The sequence below is a fragment of the Suncus etruscus genome, chromosome X, assembly GCF_024139225.1.
Source record: "Suncus etruscus isolate mSunEtr1 chromosome X, mSunEtr1.pri.cur, whole genome shotgun sequence".
Taxonomy (NCBI): Eukaryota; Metazoa; Chordata; class Mammalia; order Eulipotyphla; family Soricidae; genus Suncus; species Suncus etruscus.
In genome coordinates, this window is record NC_064868.1 from 21,670,164 (window position 1) to 21,690,650 (window position 20,487).

The window sequence follows — 20,487 nt, forward strand, 5'->3', positions numbered from 1 at the left end:
ATTTTCCCCAACATGTAAAGATCGTGCCCTGTTGTTTTTTTTGTTTGCTTGTTTGTTTTTTTTAGAGAACTTTATGTTTAATACCTAGTCCATCTAAACTCAGCTACAAAATCTAGCAGCAACCTCTTCAGAAACACTATACTACTCAGAGTTACTGGAACACAGTATTGCTGATTTAAGAATGGTGTAGTTAAAAAAATGGTGTAGGTGGTTCAGCAGCAGGTATAAACATTGTAATGACACAGAGAAGATTAGCATCTTTCACAAGGATGATTCACAAAATTGTAAAGTGTCCCATACTTTTTTTTGTTTAACTGAAACTCAGTATGAACAACATATTTTTTAAAAAAGAATAAACAAATGATCAGGTGAAAAGGTGAGAGGCTAACAGCCCAATTTTCAGTGTTGCTTTAATTTTTAATTTTATATTAAATTTATTTAAAAAATGCATCACATAGTTGACATAACTGATCATAGTATATTTGTTTTAATGACAAACATCAAAGTTATTAAAAATATAAAATAAAAAGAAAACTAAAGAAATGGAAAAGAAAGGAAAAAAGAAAAATTCAGTAGCAAGTATATTTTTGAAAATTATTGAAACACCAGTGAACTCACTAAAGAACTAGCAAAAGGTTTAGTAAGCTCTTCTTTATTTTAAGGATAAGATTTAAGGAAATACAATTTAAAACCATGTGAGAGTGGTGAGCCAAGGGAGGAAGGACAGTATACAACATAGGCATTCTATACATTGCAAACCTACATTAAACAGACATGAGTATAGAGGACCTGTACTTCATCAGACACTAAGGATCGACCCATGGGTTACAGTTAAAAAGCTGACCCAAACTAAATGGGATAAAATGCTTAAAAATAAAATAAAATAAGAAAAAGATGGCAAGTCTGATATAGAGGTTTTCCATTTTCTAGGTCAGTTATGTTTGGTGGGGGTAGACTATACTGAAGAGAGGCTCCATGGATTAGATTGTGTATAGCACCTTTCTAGAAAAAAACATAATATTCGAGTCTAGAAAGCTAAGTGAAATGGTAATGAACACTTATGTGGAGTAAATACCATGAAATAAACATATGTCACAGAGGACATTGGATAGATATTGGTATGGCAAATAGATATACTCATGTGCTTATATCAGCATACACTGAGGATAAATCCATGGGTTACAGTTGAAAAACTGACCCAAGTACAGTGAGAAATGATGCTTTTTTATAAAAGAAAAGAGTGAATAAGATATACTAAAATAAAATAAAAAGAAAGAAAATATATAAATATATATAAAGCCTGCTAGTCTGGTGTAACAGTTTTCCATTTTCTAGACAAAATATGGTTAATGATGATAAACTTTACTGAAGAAAGGTTTCATAGATTAGATTGTGTATAGAGGATTTTAAAAAGATAATCATAATTTAAAAACTAGAAAACTAAGCAATATGATCTTAGGCCCTGTATGTGGAGTTTATACCATGAAATACTGTATAGTGGGTCTTGAGCATATCATTTCCTAAAAGCATTCTAAGATTATTAGTCCTCTGATATCCTGTTTAACTATCTAATTTTTATGTGAGGGGGCGCCCACGCCCCCATAGGTTTTTTTCCTTTTTTGGGCCATACCAGGTGACACTCAGGGGTTACTCCTGGCTATGCACTCAGAAATTGCTCCTGGCTTGGGGGACCATATGGGACGCTGGGGGATCAGACTGCGTCTGTCCTAGGCTAGCACTTGCAAGGCAGATGACTTACTGCTTGCGCCACTACTTTGGCCACTTTCCACAGTTTTGAGACTGGAGACTGATGGGAAGGAAAGTTGCCCACTATTTCCCCAAGCCCGCATCTCCTGTGCTGGGTAGCGGTGGGGAAAGTAGGGGTTGGGAAGGCCTGGGGTCCCCTTAAAGTCTTCCCTGGCACCCACCTCACTGAACCCCCTGGGCGAGGGCCCAGGAATGGCCCTGGAGTCTGAGGTGGAGAAAGAAGGAAGACTCTGGAGAGCAGAGATCTCATAGCCCCCTTTAAGCTTGGTAGAAGGCATTTGGCTTGAAGCCTCTCAGTCCCTCATGCTAGCAAAAGCCTCCAGGTTCCCAGAACAAAAAATATTCCGTATTGAGCTGGGAACTGGCATTGAGCCAGCCTCCTTCCCCAAGCTTGCCACTCTTGTGCTGGGGGTGGGGTGGGGAAGGCCTGGGGTCCCTTTTAAAATCTTCCCTGGCACCCGCCTCACTGGCCCCCTTGGGCAGGGGCCCTAGGATGACCCTGGATTCTGGGGGGGGGAGAAAGAGGGAAGGCTGTTGGGGGAGCAGAGATCCCGTGGCCCACTTTAAGCTTGGTAGAATGCATTTGTCTCGAAACCTCTCAGTCCTTCATGCCGGCAAAATTTTACTTTCATTTTAGTGAAATTATGGCTGCTTTTCTCAGTCCCCAATTCAGATGTATCACAGGATTCATGTGAATTATGATCTACATATGTACCAAAGTGTAGCATTGTAATCTAAAACATTATTGTATCTTTAAGTCCAGAGCATTTGATTTGAGAACAATATCTTTGAAATGGAAAGTTGTCCTCTTAATAGAGGTCATAAAAATTCAAATTAATTCCTAATCAAAAATGACTCAGGGAAACAGAGAGTTCACAATGTTTTGATTGAAGGACACTGAGACCTTCAGGATAAAATTATTCCCAACTGACAGAAATAAGGGCATTTTTTTCCATGTTGAAAGAAGGAAAATAACACAGAAATGCAGGCTTTTTGTTTAGATGTAGAAACTATATGACATAATCATCTCAAGCATGGTAAACCCCAAGGACAGTCATAAATTTTATACACACACAGCATTAAAACTTCTGTAATTTGCATATTCACTTTAAAGGAAAACATATATTTATGGTATGCATTTTGACTGGATGAAAATATTTTCTTTAATGTATGAAAATTTGGTCATATTTTCCTAAGAGTTTCTCATACTCTTATTTACACTTGTGGTCATATGTCTTGTACCTTATTTTTGTATATATGCAAGTTGTTTCTTTACCACCCAAATTATATTTTTATTTTTAATAATATCTTTATTTAAGCACCATGATTACATACATATTTCTTATTGAGTTTCAGTTATATAAAAAGAACACCCCATTCACCAGTGCAGCATTGACTGGTTAGTTTATGAATATCAGAATATTTGGACTCCCAACACTGTGGGAACCATTTAAGAAAAAAGAAATGCCTGATAGTATTATAGAATATTGACTATAATTAACATCACATTTCATGGAAAAGGCGAAGAAACAGCATTAGTTCCTGCCAAATAAACATAAGTTTGTTTAGATCTAAACTTAAGGGCTATTGAAGTACTGTAGGGGAACGGCACTTGCCTTCCACAAGGCTGACCCTTTTTAATTCATAATATTGCCAATTGTCTCCTGATCACTGCCAGGAGTGATCCCTGAGCACAAAGACAGGAGTAAGCCCTGAGTACTAATGGGTACCCCTCATTACACCTAAATTTAAATTAATGCTTAAATTTTATGTTTTGTAAAATACTTGAGCAAGTATCTTAATAGTACACATTTTTAATTTGCAGCATGGGGCAAGTATTAAACCTGGAGCCTATAGTGAATAGCAAGCGTTCCTTTTGACATTACATAGTATTAATGTGAGCAATTTTTATTAATAAATGAGCATAACATACCACATACTATATAGATATATTTGGCATATACCATGCTGAAATGAAAAATGTTGTTGGATAAATGGTAGAAGGTAAAAATTGAAGAAAAGTGGAAAAGAATAAAAAAAAACCTTGGGACATAAAAAATACTAGAAAATTATTAGAAATTAAATCAATTCTGTTCTAGGCAAATAAAGAGATTACTGATGAATAATTCCCCTTTCTCAAGGTTAGGGCTTAGATTGAAATATTTCTTATAATGAATTCGTTATGTTTTGTACTAAACCCTTGATTTACAGTGGGCAACATTTAAATTGAATATGAAATGTTGGTAGATTGATTTTATTTCTTAGGGTTTCCTGCTTTCATGACCCATGGTCAGGTCCATCTCCAGGGGTCTCAAACTTGCGGCCCTCAGGCCGCTTCTGGCCCTCTGTACAATATTTTGTGGCCCTGCCCTAGAGGAATCTTTTTTGTTTTGTTTTGTTTTAGTTGTTTGGGTCATCACACCCCAATGTTCAAGGCTTACTACTGACTTAATACTGACTCAAGGATCACCCTGACTTTGCCTCCTGCGGCCCCCAGGTAAATTGAGTTTGAGACCCCTGACACTGATTTTGGCCTTGGTCTTCAGGACCACCTTGGCTTACATCATTGCTCTTTCCTCCATGGTTCGCTGTGATTTACCATATGTGTTTACCATATGTCTCTATGTTGACTGTTCTTAAATAATTTCCTCTCTAATATATTGAAATACACTGATTTGTAGACATAAAATGCTTTTTACTCTAGAATAATCTTATATTAATATATTCTTGTCTTTTCATTGTGTGGTGAGCACTATCTGGCTGTTAGATTATATTTGTCCCCTTTCTTCTACTTTGATTCATTTGCATTTATCTTCTGAATTGGTTTTATCATTTGCTCTTGCCTCTATTTCATGTCATTGACTATTTCTCAGAAGGCTGTATTTTGCTAATTGTTTCTATCTTAAAATAATTTTATTGTTTTATTCAATTCTTTCTCTCAGTTTTGCTGAATCACTTTTTGTAGTTTTAGGGGAGTCACCCCTGGCCATTCTTAGGGTTTATCCTGGCTCTTCACTTAGGAATTCTCCTTGCTGTGTTTAGTATACCATATGGGATGCCAGAAATTGAACTCAGGTCAGCCTTGTGGCAGGCAAATGCTATACCTGCTTTATTATCATTCTAGTCACTTTCCAAATCATTTTTAATTTTCTGCTGTTTCATTTATTACTTGAGACATTTCTTCTAATAGCCCATACCCCTTTTCTTCTCTTTAGATTATAGAGGTTCATGTCAACTTAGATTTTTGAACATTACCCAAATATGGATATCCACATTTTATTACTTTTACTTAATATGCTAGATTATTCTGTATTTTTAATTTTTATGTATATATGCTCACTTAAACTTTTTCATTTTTTCTTTATCTCTAAGTATTAGATGGGACTGAGTTAGCAATTTAAATACTCTGGACTCGAGTTAAGTATAAATTTTAAATAATGAACATAATTTTGAGGATGGAGTGGTGGCGCAAGTGGTAGGGCAATTGCCTTGCAATTGCTAGCCTAGAATGGTTCAATTGAACAGCGGTTCAATTCCCTGGCATCGCATATGGTCCCCCAAGCCAGGAGCAATTTCTGAGCACATAGCCAGGAGTAACCCTTGAGCGGCACTGGATGTGGTCCCCCAAAATAATGAACATAATCTTAAATTATCATAATGGCTTGAATGCCTGTTTTGAAAGTTGGATGCCCAGATTCTAACCTCTGTAATTCCCCTTCCTAACAACATGATGGGCTCTGCCAAATGAGTTCAAATCCAGAAAGAAATTGTATGTCCCCTGAAGTTTTGAACACATGCTTCTGTTATTACTAATTTTTTCACCACACATGGCAATGTTCAGGGCTTATTACTAGCTGTGTGCACAAGAATCATTCCTAGGGGGTCTTTGTGGATCATATGAGGTACTGGATATTGGAACCGTGTCAGTTGCATGCATGACAAGTGCCTGGCCTGCTGTACTATATCTTTGGCCCTAGAGTTTATAGTATCATTATAAAGCACTCTTTTCCATTATGTCTGTGTTTTCTACATTGGAAGTACTTCACCTCTATAAGAGCTCTGAAACATGGACCACATTGGACCTTCTGAGATCTCAAGACTTTTTTTATTTGTTATGTGCTCATCTCTGTGTATGAAAAGTTTAGACTTTGGAGCAAAAAAAATAATAAAAAGATGGGAGTTTAACAATTACTAAATCAACCTGTCTCCCATAACACACTGAAGTCTTAGTTATCAAAATTCTCTAGTTTTCTCAAAGCCAATATGTATGTACAGTCTTCAGCTGCCCAAGTATTGGAGTCTTAGTCCAACCTGTCACTATCATATATGGCAAGGTTAATCTCTCCCTCATGATATTTTCACACTGCTAAATTCACTGAATTTGGATATATGTTATTTGCAAATTATGGGTTAGGAGTTTTTTGATTGCTGGTTTACAAAGATGAATATTTTTGATTTGTAATGTTTTATTAATAGTTTATTTTATTGAAACCATTATGGCTTACAAAGTTCATTAAAGTTGGGTTTCAGACATATAATTAATCAGGGCCAATTCCAGAACCAGTGTTGATACCCCTTCACCATTGTTCCCAGTGTGTTTCCCATATCACCACCCCTTTGCCAGAAGCTGTATCCTGTATCCTGTGAGGCTCCAGGAAGGAATTCTGAAGGGACCCTTTTTTCAGAAGTTGATTCTGAAAATTTAATATTTATGTAGCAATCTTATGGAATTGACTCAAGCTTTGCATGAAGTATGTGTTATTACTTGGAAATAGTAAAAAAAGTATTAGAGATTCCTTCATAATATGCAGGACTTGTTAGAATTTGTACGTTAGAAAATGGAAGATTGTCTATAACCTACTTCATATTTACTTTGCTCAGTAAAGGTCAAAAACTCTATTTGGTGCCAATTTTATACACATCCTTTCTACAAACCCTTTCAAAATAGATTAGGTTCGTATTACTTTATTACTGCAATAAAATGTACAGTCAAAATTCTGGAATGAAAGGGCTGCTCTAACAGAAGCTATAACTTAAATGTAAACTTGAAAATTTTCCATAGAGTCTTCTAATACTTTCTAATTTCTCATAACAGAGTGTACACCATCAAATAGGAAGTATCATTGACACTGACTTCTTTTAAGTTATCTACACAATATTTTCACATTGAAAGCCACTCCGGAATAATCTTTGTAACAGCAGGGCCTCATTGATTTTACTTAAAATTTTTGTTATATATAACTAGTAATTATCCAGTTAATGTAAGGTAATACAGTGCTTACTTGATGAGCATTATTTTTAATGTATTTTGCTTTCAGTTATTAAAATTTTGCAGTCTATTACTCTCTTTGCTTCTCTGCTATGTCCATCTTATTCTGATTTGTTTTCAGAATAAAACCTTCCATCAATAAGAACAGGCATATTGTGGAAGCCATATTCATTGCGATGGGGGAAGAGTCATTTCCTTCCACAGATTATGATTTGGCCTTTTGAAATAACATTCAGCACAGCTGCAAGTGCTGGACATACTTCAGGGAAAGAAGTTCAGAATCAGGGTCATCTTACTGAAATGTTGTAATAGAAATGGAAGCAGGTGTTGTGAGGCTGACATCTTCCAACAGATGATACTTTTGCAGGCTAACAATATTTGACTCACAAAGTTTTATATTCCCGACTTGTCTTCAAATACTTCAATGTAATAAATGATGCACAGAAGTGATTTGTACGAAAAGGGGGACATTGTTTTAGTATAAAAGTAGCTTGAGACAGTACATATAAGTCAAAATTATGTAAGTTAACATATATATTATTTTTTATTTGAAGTAAAATTGGCCTATAACATTATACAAATTTCAGTCTTATAAACTCACATCTTCAAATACTACATTATGTTCATCTCAGAAGTATAATTTCTTTTCATCAGTTGTCCCCTTTTACCTGATTCATACACTCTTTTACTGATCTCATTTTAATTATCTTGTTTTGCTATAGTGTAAAAATCTTTGTTTGTTGGTTTTGGGGCCACACATGGTAGTGCTCAGGGGTTACTCCTGGCTTGCACTCAGAAATCTCTCCTGACAAGCTTGGGCTACCATATGGGATGCTCAGAATCGAACTCAAGTCCATTCTGGGTCAGCTGCATGCAAGGTAAACACCCTATCTCTGTGCTATTGCTTCCACTGTGTTCACTTATTTTACCTACCATATATGAGTTAACTATTATATAGTGGTTGTCCTTCTCTGACTTATTTTGCTAATCATTATACCTCTGTTTTTAATGGCATGAATTCATCTGTTTATCCTTTTAGAATTGAGTAGTATCTAATTTTTGCATATACATCATATCTTTATTAATCTGTACACAGCATTTAGGTGCTCTCAGATCTTAGCTAATATTTCTATTGATGAGATGAACAATGGGGTACATATACCTATACAAATTAGGGGGGTCATATATTCAAGTCATATATATATTATTTAGCATAGTGTTATTTTATGACATTAATACCAAGAATTTATAGGAAAGACTTTTTTCTTTTTTCCTTTTTTATTTGAAGAAAATGCATCACACAAGTGACAGAGTTGGTCACAATATATTTGCTCCCAGATAAGTTAAAACAAAGTTATTGAAAGAAAAAACGTGGAAGATAAGAAAAAAAAGGAAAGAAAAAAGAATAGTAGCAAGTACATTTGTGAAAATTATTGAATAACCAATGAAGTCATTAATACAATGACAGAAGGTTTTCACTATCATGCTGTTAGTTGTACATTTTGTTAAATTGATTTGTTCCTTTAATGATGACAGCATCAAACAAATGAAGTTGTCCAGAATTTCAAAACGCTATATCTGATACTATGGTTTTTAGGGTTTTTAGGGGCATTTACTCAGCTGACAGGTTTCCTGGAAGATATATGGGGAGGGTGACTGCACTTGATCCCCAAAACCCTAATGATATCAGCTCCAAAACAGGTGTACCCTCCAAAAAATGAAGAGTTGTGTAATATGAAAAACACAGGTGTACCTGAAGTGTAATCAGATTGGTGTCTCTGCAGGGAATCATAGAGAGTCAGTGATGAGACAGGGTCATCGGGGAAACAAAAATTCTAGTTCATGGATGCAGCAAGCATGGCTTTGGCAGAAAGGAAGCTTGGCTCACTGTTTCTTCCCAATATGGCCAGCTTTCTGCTGCATAGGCTGGTGTACACATAATTTTAAAATACATTTATTTATTTAAAAAATGTATCACATAGTTGACAAAACTCATCATAATACATTTGATTCAGGATGACAAAAAGTGAAGTTATTAAAAATAGAAAGAAACTAGAAAATCTAAGAACCAAATTGGAAAAAGAGGAGAGTTCATTCATTAGCAGCAGTTATATTCATGAAAATTGTTATATCACCAATAAAATTGTTAATACAATAGCAGAAGCTCTTTATTTTTAAATCTAGGAAAACACTAAAAATAATCTTGTTTGTGGCAGTTGTTGTTTTCATAGGCAGAGAAAAATATGGAAGAAATTGGAAGGAAACACCTTTGGCCTAAAAACAGGAAACCTTACCCTTGAAGTATTTTGGCAAAAGACCAGCTCCAGGCATACTTATGTTGTCCAACCCCTTAGTCATTATCTGTGGTCCCAGAAACAGCTCTTCACCATCAGAGCTGTTGCTGTCAGGTTTCTGTAATTATAGATCCTGGTTTCTGTACAGGTTCTATGTCGAAGTTCGTGTGGTGTGTAGTGTCTAGTGGTTTCATTTCACCATTAGGTAGCATTGCAGAGAATTCTGCCCTGAAAGCAGACTATTGCTGTTCATAGGTTTTCAGAGTGTCGTAAGAACCGTCTTTGGAGTAAGTCAGTACCACGGCAGTAGTGGAGCCTTTCTTGCTAGAGTTTTTATTCATGGTGATGGTGTAGGAGACCCTGTTTGTTTCTGTAGATGATATCCATGGTTCAGGGGTGGCAGGTCAATGTCTGATCAACTGAAGTCTAAGACAAGCCATTGTGCCAAGTGTTCAGGATGTAAGATCTCACTGCAGTATAAAACGTTGTATTATCTTTATTAGATAAGAACTTGCTTATCTATGCAACCTTTTCTCATTTTAATGTGCCTATGCAAAAAGGAACAATGCCACAAGGTATTACTGGTAAATGTGGGGGCTGAGGTATCAAGACCAACAATCCCCATAACCTTTTTCTTAAATGGCCTCTAAACAAATCATGTCTACTAGAATTCTGTATTAGACAGATCCTGAGGATGGGGGAATTGCTGTTACATAAGATGATTGATAACGGTTTTGTCTATTAAAGGAATGTATCTAAAGAGATATTCAAAGGAGAGTTGTATGTCCTCTTTAAGTTTTTTGAGATAGACAGGGAAGGGGTAATATCTGAAGTTCAGCTTTGGCCTGTGATTTGGTTTTGTGAAGTCTAGGGAAAATGACTCCCAGTAGTCACATATCAGAAAGTTTCCTCAAGTGGGGAACTTCTCAGCCCCCAAATCTGGTAGCAAGCAAAAATTCATAGTGAAGGTGAAAGGGGGTGAAGGAAGAGGGGATGCAAAGAGCAAATCAGTAGTGGCTGAGTGTTGGTTTTTATCATGTTGAAATTCTATCTTTTCACTTTTGGGGCTGGTTGGCATCTGACTGGGGTGGGGAGAATGTTTTGTTAGTGAGGATATAATACTGAAGGTAAAAAGGTTAAATGTGGAGAAATAACATTAAGGGCTAGGGAATGGTTTGTAAGGTGGTGAGCAAAGGGGGTAAGGAGGGGTTATTCTATGATCAGGTGAAGAACACTACACAACATAGACATTAAATCTATTACAGATGGATATTAGACTGGCATTGGTATAGTGAACACATGCATTCATATGCATAAATCGGCAGCCACAGAGGATTGATCTGTGGGTTACCTTTGAAAGGTTGAACCAGGTTATATTGGACAGAACACTTAATGGAAATAAAGAAGGAAAGAAGAAATAAAATAAAATTTAAAAAAGAGTGAAGCTGGCAAGTCTGATGTAAGTGTCTTCCTTATTTCTTTCCTTAGGCCAATCGTGGTTGGTATGGAATAACTCGACTGTAGAAAGGCTGCATAGATTAAGTTGTGTTTAGAGGATTCTTAAAAACCATTAGTTTTAGGAGGCTGGAGCGATGGTGCAGTGGTATTGCATTTGCACTGCATGCGGCCGACCCAGGATGGACCAAGGTTTGATTCCCCGGCATCCCATATGGTCCCCCAAGCCGGGAGCAATTTATGAATGCAGTGCCAGGAGTAACCCCTGAGCATCATCAAAAATTCATTAACAAAAACAAAACAAAACAAAATATAAAAATCATTTTTCAAGTCTAAAATATGAAGTGATATGGTAAATACACACTATATGGGGGAAACTATACAATGAAGTTGATATTATATCTATTACAGATGAACATTAAAGGGTCATTGGTATGGCAAATATATACACTCATGCTCATATGTTTACAGACTCTAAGGATCCATCCATGGGTTACCATTGAAAAGCTGACCCAGGTGAAATGGTACCTTAAAAAAGTAGAAAGAGGGGCTGGAGCTGTGGCGCAAGAGATAAGGTATCTGACTTCCACGCGCTAAAATAAGATAGACCATGGTTCTATCCCTCACTGTCCCATATAGTCCCTCAAACCAGGAGTTATTTCTGAGCGCATAGCCAGGAGTAATTCCTGAGCATCACTGGGTGTGGTCCAAAAAGCACAAAAAAGTAGAAAGAAAAAATAGGTTTAAAATAATGAAGAGAAAGTTAGAAAGGAAAAGAAATTAAAGTCAGCAAAGTTTGTCCATTTTCTGGACCAATTCTGGTTGGTGAGGTTAAGCTTTGCATTACTGGGGGAAAGTTTCCTGAGTTAGATTGTGTATAGAGCATTATAGCTATCTATGTGGCCTGGTATTGAGTACTGTATAGGAAGTATATACCATGAAGTATTAACCAGCGGGCATGGGGCATCCCATTTCCTTTCCTAGAAGTGATCTAAAATTCTGAGCGTTATGATATGGTAAGCTAAATACAGTAGTAGCACGGGCACTAGCGATTTGGGAGATGAGGACTGATGAGAAAGGACACTAGTTGAATGGGGCCCTACTGTGAGGGGTCCCTGAAGAGCCTGGCTCCTGTCTGGCGGGAGAGAGACTGGCTAGTGGTCCCTTACCCTACTCCCAACCCCTACCCAGACTCACCATTCTGCCTAGGCCTGGCTGAAGTGGGAAGGCTGCCTATGGTATTGTTGAGGGCTTAGTTCTGGGGGTCTGTCGCCTAGCTGCCCCCATAGAGGCTTCCCCATCTTCAGTTGAGAGAAGATTCTGTGGATGCTGACACTGAGAAATGGGGTCCTGCTGTGAAGGGTCCCTGGGGGTCTGTCGCCTAGCTCCCCCCATAGAGAAGTACCCATCCTCAATCGATGACTCAAAGGAATGGGCAGGAAAGATTTTAATGCACCATCCTTATAAGCTTATCCTCTAAGGATTATCATTCTATTCCGTAATGTTTGATTTAATTCATCCAAAAGTCTTAAGGACATAACCTACCGTGTTCTTCCTAGCAGTTTTAGCACATCTAAAGGATGGGTATAGCTATTATAATTTTGAGATTTTAGCAATATAATCTCAGAGACATTAGAAATCTAGAAAGCAAACGTTAGAACTCAGATATTCAGAGCATCTCCACTGTATAACAGAATAGACTAAAAGCAGATGTTAAGTTGGCAGAGAGAATCTCAGAACCAAGTGATGTGCTCATATAATGGTCACCACAGCAGGTGGCAAATGCAACTTTAGCTCATGTTACCATTTTTGGAATTGGGACTTCTATATCAAATGGGACATAAACTGTTCAGTCAAACAACAGAGATGTCTGATGTGAGAATTTAGAAAAGTTTTGATTCGGAAGCTATTCTTTTGAAAACAAGTGTAAACCCAAGAACAAAGTAGTTTTTTTCTGTTGATGTGATAACAAACAACTAAAGATATTTCTAATTTCATTAGTCTGGGAGCTACAAGGAAATTATTTTTCTCAGAGTTCTTGTGTGGTTAGAGTTTACCTAGAGTTTACCTGGCCCAAATTGGATAGTTTTATGCCATGATTTTAATCATGAAATTACTTCCTCACCAAAACTTTTAGAAAACATATGAGCTACTTAACTACACTATTAACTGTTATACATTATAGTCTACTTTTGTGATTTTGCTAAAGTCAGTCACCTGTCAAAAAATCTATATTGCTTTACCTACCAAGCTAAAATTAACATTTAATGTTGTGTAAGTTCAAAATGTGCAACATCATTATTTGATATATGTATAGGTTAGTTAAGGTTAGTTAATATCCTATCCCTTCACATAATTACCTTTTATATATGTGTATATGTGGTGGTAACATTAAAGACCTACTCAAAACTATTCAAGTATTTTCCTATCTTGTCATTCCATTTGAAGTTCCATTCTTTCTTGGATTTTATTAGCTTCCAGGATTTAGCTCCCACCACTCTTTATTAATTTTGTCATTGTTTTTGTGTCATGTTTTATTGTATTTTTCTCTTAAAATATTATGTTTTGTCTTTTTATTTTGGAGGGGTTGGACCACACCCGGTTACTGTCAGGGTTTACTCCTGGCTTTGTGCTCAGGAATCGCTCCTGGCTTGGGGGATCATATGGGACGGTGGGAGATCAAACCACGGTCTGTTTTAGGCTAGTACCGGCAAGGCAGACACCTTACTGTTCCGTGCCCCAATGCTTTGTCTTATTTTCTTTTGCAAATGGGGAATTCATTAAAAACTTGAATTTTTTATTTTATAGGTCATATGAAGAATTATATATAATTTCAAGTCAAGTACCTTTATAAAAATTTAACAATGGACAACTTACAAGTGTTTAACATGGTAGAAGAAAATCATAAGACAATATTCTGGTTAGTAAAAACACCATATCTTCATGTCCTCAAATAGGGAGTAAAGTGATTTGTTGGTTTTGTGAATACACACAGCTGTGCTAAGGGTTTACTCCTGACTCTTTCCTTGGGGATCACTCATATTGGACTCTGGGGGCTATCTGTGGTGCTGGGCATAGAACCCGGATCAACTCTATGGGTAATGGCCTTATCTGCTGAAGTTATGTTCCTATTTAGTCTACAATAAGCTCAAAGTGTGTAAATTCTCATCTTGCTTTTCATCCATCATATCACATCTTGCAGAATCTTATTATTAGTTGAACCTATCTAGAATCTAAATGGCAAGTGAAACCATTGATATAAATTTCCTTTTATAGGCATAGAACAAATTGCAAAATGACAGAGTTGGGTCTAAATAAATTTTAACTTGTAATCAGCACAATATTAATACTATTTATGACAATAATTTTGCATTTGTTGAGGTTCTAACATATTGTAGGCTGGTTGTCAGCTGGTGGAACCAAAATGGCAGGATCAGACTTTGTATATAGTTGTGATAGTCACTTCCAAATAAAAATCTTCATGGATTTCTCTAAACATATTCTACTAAACAATGTCTGTTTGCATCAAATTTTTTGTTAATAACTGGTCGGCTAATAACTAATAAGATTATTATTAAAAACATCATAACTGGGGCATGAAGCTACTATAGACAATATGGTATTGTTTTGATTGTTGCTGACCCATTTGATTCCTGGTACTGCATATGGTTCCCCAGCATTGGAAGAGTGATCTCTGAGCACAGACCCATGAGTATACTCTGAACACTGCCAGATTCTGTTGCCTAACCAAACACCAAACCAAAATATGAATGATGACTCATTAATGGAAGGAACAAAGACAAGATGGTGAGCACAACATTGTATGAATGAAACTTTACTATCAACAACTGTAGTTGTGACTCAATAAAAAAATAAGTTGGTGACATTTGACAAATTTTTATTTGATTAGTTCAGTATTTGATCTAAGAGAAGTGTTAGAGTGTCTTGAATTCAATTCTTTAAATACATTTTTGGTTTAGAATTTTGCTTTTCTGAAAGAAAAGTTTTTGCTTCATATTCCCTTGTGCAGGTTTTAGTTACTATTATCAAAAATGCTACAAAAAGACTTACTTCCAGAACCCCAGATTCTTGCCTAGTTGCAGCAAAATATATTAGGAGATTATTTTAGGCATGTGGCATAGGAATTTCAGGAAATCATTTCCAGTTAAAGTTCAAAGGACTGGTAAGGAGATTGCTAAAAGGATGAGTGTGCATTCTCTGCATGCTGGAATCTGTTGTTTGCTTCCTGGAATCACATTGTCTCCTAAAGACTGCTGACAGTAACCTTTGAGCACTGAACTGGGGCTAGCCCTTGAACATCAGCGTGTATAGGCCACATTTATTTTAATTTTACGTTTTTATTATTTTTTAATTTTTATTGAGATCATTGTAAGTTACACCTTTCTAGTTCTATTTTAGGTATATAGTGACAGTGAATTGGGACAATTACCATAAGTAGTGTTGATGTCGCTCCAACAGAGTTCCCTGTATGCATCTCATACATCTACACTTAGCCGCCTGTTCTACCAGTGTAACAGGTCTATTCTGTATTTAGTTTTTAATAGTTTGGGTCTCTTGATTTTATTTTCATTGACTTTTGCTTGGGTATTTAGTTCTGACCATTTTTCCCACCCAATGCACCTGAAGCCACTTGGCCCCTGGGCCCCATCCACTTTTTTTCTTTTCTTTTTTTCTCAATTTATAGAAATACCCTTGGAATAGAAAAAGCAGGATGTCTCTATCCATAATGTAATAAGGCCGACTACAGGCTCCAGGCATGCTATTTGTTCAACCCCAAGGTCTTTCTTTATGGTTCCAGGAAAAGTTCTACTCAGTTGCTAGGCCAAAATTTTTAAGGGTTAAAAGGAAATGAATTAAATTTAAGTCTGTTGACAAGTATAGTAAAGAAAGAATTTTAGCTAATAAAAATCTTGTGAGTTGAAATATAATACAGTTCAATGAATCAATATCTTCTGAAAAACTCTGTTCAACAAAATCACTTGAAGTTTTAGTTGCTTTGAGAAGTATAGAAAAAACCTGGTAAATTTTATTCTGGGGTTAAGTATAAAAACACTGCTACTGTTAATAATAAGAAAGAAAACATGTTTAAAAGAATATTCTTAAGTTATACCCTTTAACCCTAGAATTGTTAAAGCTTATTAAAAAATTCCAATGTAGCTCAAGATAAAGATGCTATTAAATTCAAGGTTGAGTAATGTAGTGTAAATTTTATTTTCTCATATACAGAAATGTTATTTGTGCTTTTGATCTTTTAAATTTGCTTGATATTTCTTGGCAGGGAGTTGCTAAAGAGAAAAGAATGATACCTAAATTATAGAACTTATATAAATATTAATTGACAAGGTATATGAATTGAAGTATTTATATCAACAACAGTAATTATTTTAGACTACTAGCTGTTATATTGTGTATGCATAAGAAAGATGGAGTTGGAAACTAAAATTTTTCTTAACAGCTGATTTGCTTTTTCTTTTGGAAAGAAGCAGATTCCATTCCACATTAGTTTAATATAACAGTTTCAGATCTCTTGTAAGATGTGAAGGTCTGGTATGAAATATTTAAGTGAAAAATTTCTTTCAATTCTTTCAATTCTGAGTGAGTAACGGTAAGAGAAATTAATATTGAACTTTAAGGTTATTTATAACCCACCTCAACTGCAAATATCAACTTTTTATCCAATGTGTCTGCTTATGAGCACTGGTGACAAAAAGGTAAACATTGCATATATACAGATGTCCAAATGGCACATGAAAAAATGCTTCATGTCACTAATAGTCAGAGAGATAAAAATAAAAACAATAAGATATCATCTCATGCCACAGAGACAGGCACACATTACAAAGAACAAGAACAATCAGTGCTGGTGCAGATAAAGAGATAAAGGAACTCTCATTCACTGCTGATGGGAATGCTATCTAGTCCAGCCTTTCTGGAAAACAATATGGTTATTCCTTAAAAATCTTGACACTGAGTTTCCATATGATCCAGCAACACCATTACTAGGGATATACCCTAGAACCACAATACAACCATGCCCTCTGCATACCTATGTTCATAGCAAAGCTTTTAACCTCGGCCAAAATCTGGAAACAACCCAGATGCACTACAACAGATGAGTGGCTAAAAAAACTGCAGCACACCTACACAATGGAATGCTATGTAGATGTTAGATAAAATGAAGTCACAAAATTCATACCTGGATGAATATGAAGATTACTATGCTGAGTAAAATAAGTCAGAAAAAGATAAATAAACATAGAATATTCTTATTCTTCTGTGCGATTTAAGAAAACTAAAAGACAGTATAGTAATAATGACCAGAGACAATAGAGATGAGGGCCTGAAGGTCCAGCCCATGATGTGGAGCTTACCACAAAGAGTGGTAAGTGCAGTTGAATAAAAAACTACACTAACAACTACCATGGCAAGGATAGGTAAGTACAATGCCTGTCTCAAAGACAGGCATGGTATGAGAGAGGAAGGAAAATGGAGATATTGGTGGTGAGAAATTTACATTGGTGAAGGGGTATGTGTATTTATGGCTGAAACCCAATTACGAACATGGTTGTAACCCTGGTGCTTAAATAAAAAATATTATTAATATATATTTAAAATTATTTGGGAGATTATTGATTTGGTAGTAAATTGGATAAAACATTTTAGTAATAAATCAAATTGTTTATTGAACACCTTGTATTATATGCTATATATATTACAAGAAGCTCAGAAAAATAGGTTAATATGTAATATTTATCCTAAAGGTGACAGAGTTTGGTTGTCAGGAAAAGATATAAACCCATAAAAAGATAACTAAAGATACAAAGTCTTACCCCATTACAAGTGAATCACGAAGTCAGAGAGGATGGAAAGGAAAGTTATGTATCATAGTGCTTATAGTGATAAATAAGAGGAAACTATTTGAATTGTGAGTGAGAATTAAATGACAAGAGGCTGGTAAGATTTGTCATAATGAGTAGGGGTAGAATTGACATCCAATTTCTATTGCCACTCTTCTTTTCTTCTTTTTTAAATAATTTTATTGTGACCAAAGTGAATTACAAATCTTTCAAAGTAACAGTAATATTTAAGGTACATGGTGACAATAAGCCAGGGCCATTCCCACCACCAGTGTTGTCCTTATTCCACCCCTATTTCCAGTATGCATCCCATATTTTCCTCTCTTGCTGTCCCCCCTTTCCCAGTCTGCTAGTATTAGCTACTCCTCTCTGTGTATAGCTTGTTGTAGATTGGGTATTGATTCTGTTGACCTTGACTTTGTGTTTGGTGTTTGAGTCTGTTCATTTTTTATTTCCACTGAATGTTCATATGACTTGGTACCTTTCATTCCCCCCCAATTCATGAAGCAGAATATGATGATTCATGTTATCTTGTTCTGTTGGGAAAAAACAAAAAACAGAAACAAAAACAAAACAACATCAACAAAAAAAACCTGGGAGGATTTCTTCTAAATTTTATAAATATTGATTTAAAAGAAGAAAGGGAAAAAGAAAAAAGATAACAAAACCAAAACAGAAATAAAGACAAAAAAAAGAAAAAGGCACCCAGCTACTAAAAACAACCACCGTCATATAATAACCATGAGGATGAAAGTAAATTAAAAAAAATTGAAATAATAAAAAAGAAGAAAAGGAAAAATAGAAAAGAGAAGAAAAAGAAAAATGATGTGGAAAGGCTTTGTGCTTTATTTTTATTTATTTTTATTTTTTTAGTTTTTGCATAGGCACAGTAAGTATTGAGGAAATTGGACAGAAATTCCCTTGGCCTAAGAGATACAGGGTTTCTCTGTCCTTAAAGCATACTGCCATGGAACTACTACAGGCTCCATACACGCTCATTTTCACACCCCAAGGTCTTTATTATGCCAAGAAACTTTCCACTCAGTTGTGGATGATAGTATCAGGCCTCTGTAGCTAGAAATATTGGTGTTTGTGTAGGTCATAGGACAAAGGCTAAGATGGAGTCTTTCTTTATGGTTCTAGAAGTTCTGTTCTATCATTGTTGTAATCAGTGTTTTGTAATTAGTGGTCATGGATTTTGCACAGGTCCTAGGACAAAGCCTAGGATAGTCTTTTATTATGGTTCTAGAAGTATTGCTCAGTCACAGTTGTCAAAGTCAGACCTCTTGAATTAGATATCTTGTGTTTTGTACAAATCCTAGGTGAGGCCTAGGCTAGGATTTTTCGTGTTGGTCCCACAATAGGTTCTGCCCAGTCATGTTTGTCAAAGTAAGTCTTCTGTAGTTAGCAATCTTGGTTTTTGCACAGAGGAAAGGATGGCATGTCTTCTGATTTCATCAGACCATTAGGTGATGAGATAGGGCAACCCTCTCTTAGATCAAATTGTTGCTGTTTCCTCATGTCAGGATGTCATATCAAAACTGGTGCAAGTTAGTGCCAGAAAAGTATTAAGAATTTCTCGGGTAAGAGTTTAGTTCCTGGTGCTGTTGCTGGTAACTGTCAGTTTTAATTCTGGTGTCTGGGGTTCTGGATTGGATGGCCACTGTCAAATCACACGATTCTAAGTTGGGTCCACATGACACATGCTCAGGGTGGTAGGAGCCCATTTATTATAAAATGTATGGGTTCTTATCCCTAGTATATAAGAGTTTGTTTCTGTGACTAGGATTTCCCTTATCAGTGCTTATGCAAAAGGGGATGGTGCCATATTATATTACTGCTGCCTTTAGGGGTAAGAATGACAGGGTACACAATCTCTGTGCCCTGGTTTTGACCTGAGATTTTATCTCAGGCACGACTTATTTTGGTAGTTTTTTTGTACCAAGCAGAACCAAAGCAGGTGAGGTTAAGAAAAATTTATATATATATATATATAAATTTGAAAAAAGTAATTAAAGGGAATAAGTGGTGGAGGAAGCTTCCTTTACATTTGGGAATAATCTGACTAAGAGTTATTATTATAGTTATTAAACATGCATATGAAATATAGGCATCCCCAGTAAGTCTTTTTAAGATATTCTTGTGGGGGATGGACCCCATTGCACATTTTAATACCACACCATAGTTCTGTTAAGTTTGAAAAATGATTTGCAACATAAAGGATCAGGTAATGTGCTTGAGCTGGGGGTCCTTCTGGAGCTGAGTATGGTAGCATATGACAGTTCACATTTGTGGGGGGTAAAGAGAAGGGCCACATAGCATGTGTCAGCAGGAGTGTTGGTAGAAGTTTCTTGCCAGGGCTTGAGATTTGGGCCTGAGAGTGTGTCCTTTCTCTTTGGGAGCTGGGTGGTGTTTTATTGGGGAAGGAGGTTGGTCTTGGTAACTAATGGATTAAGAACTGAAGGTAAAGAGGGTTAAATAAGGAGAGATAATGGGGCCCGGAGAGATAGCACAGCGGCGTTTGCCTTGCAAGCAGCCGATCCAGGACCAAAGGTGGTTGGTTCGAATCCCGGTATCCCATATGGTCCCCCGTGCCTGCCAGGAGCTATTTCTGAGCAGATAGCCAGGAGTAACCCCTGAGCACCACCGGGTGTGGCCCAAAAACCAAAAAAAAAAAAGAGATAATGGCTCAGGGTTCGGGGATGAGAGGATAGAAGGATGTATGAAGGGGGAAGGGGAATAAGAGGGGCTATATACCCTGTAGGCATGGATTGTTTACACTTTAGGTTTGGCAGTCAGAAAGGAGTCCTTGTATACAAACTCA

General features: G+C 36.3%; 1 pseudogene; it reads left to right on the forward strand.

Moving 5' to 3' along the window:
- Nucleotides 1-206: 206 nt before the first annotated feature.
- On the forward strand, nt 207-304 carry LOC125999592 (uncharacterized; annotated as a pseudogene).
- The last annotated feature ends 20,183 nt before the right edge of the window (nt 305-20,487 follow it).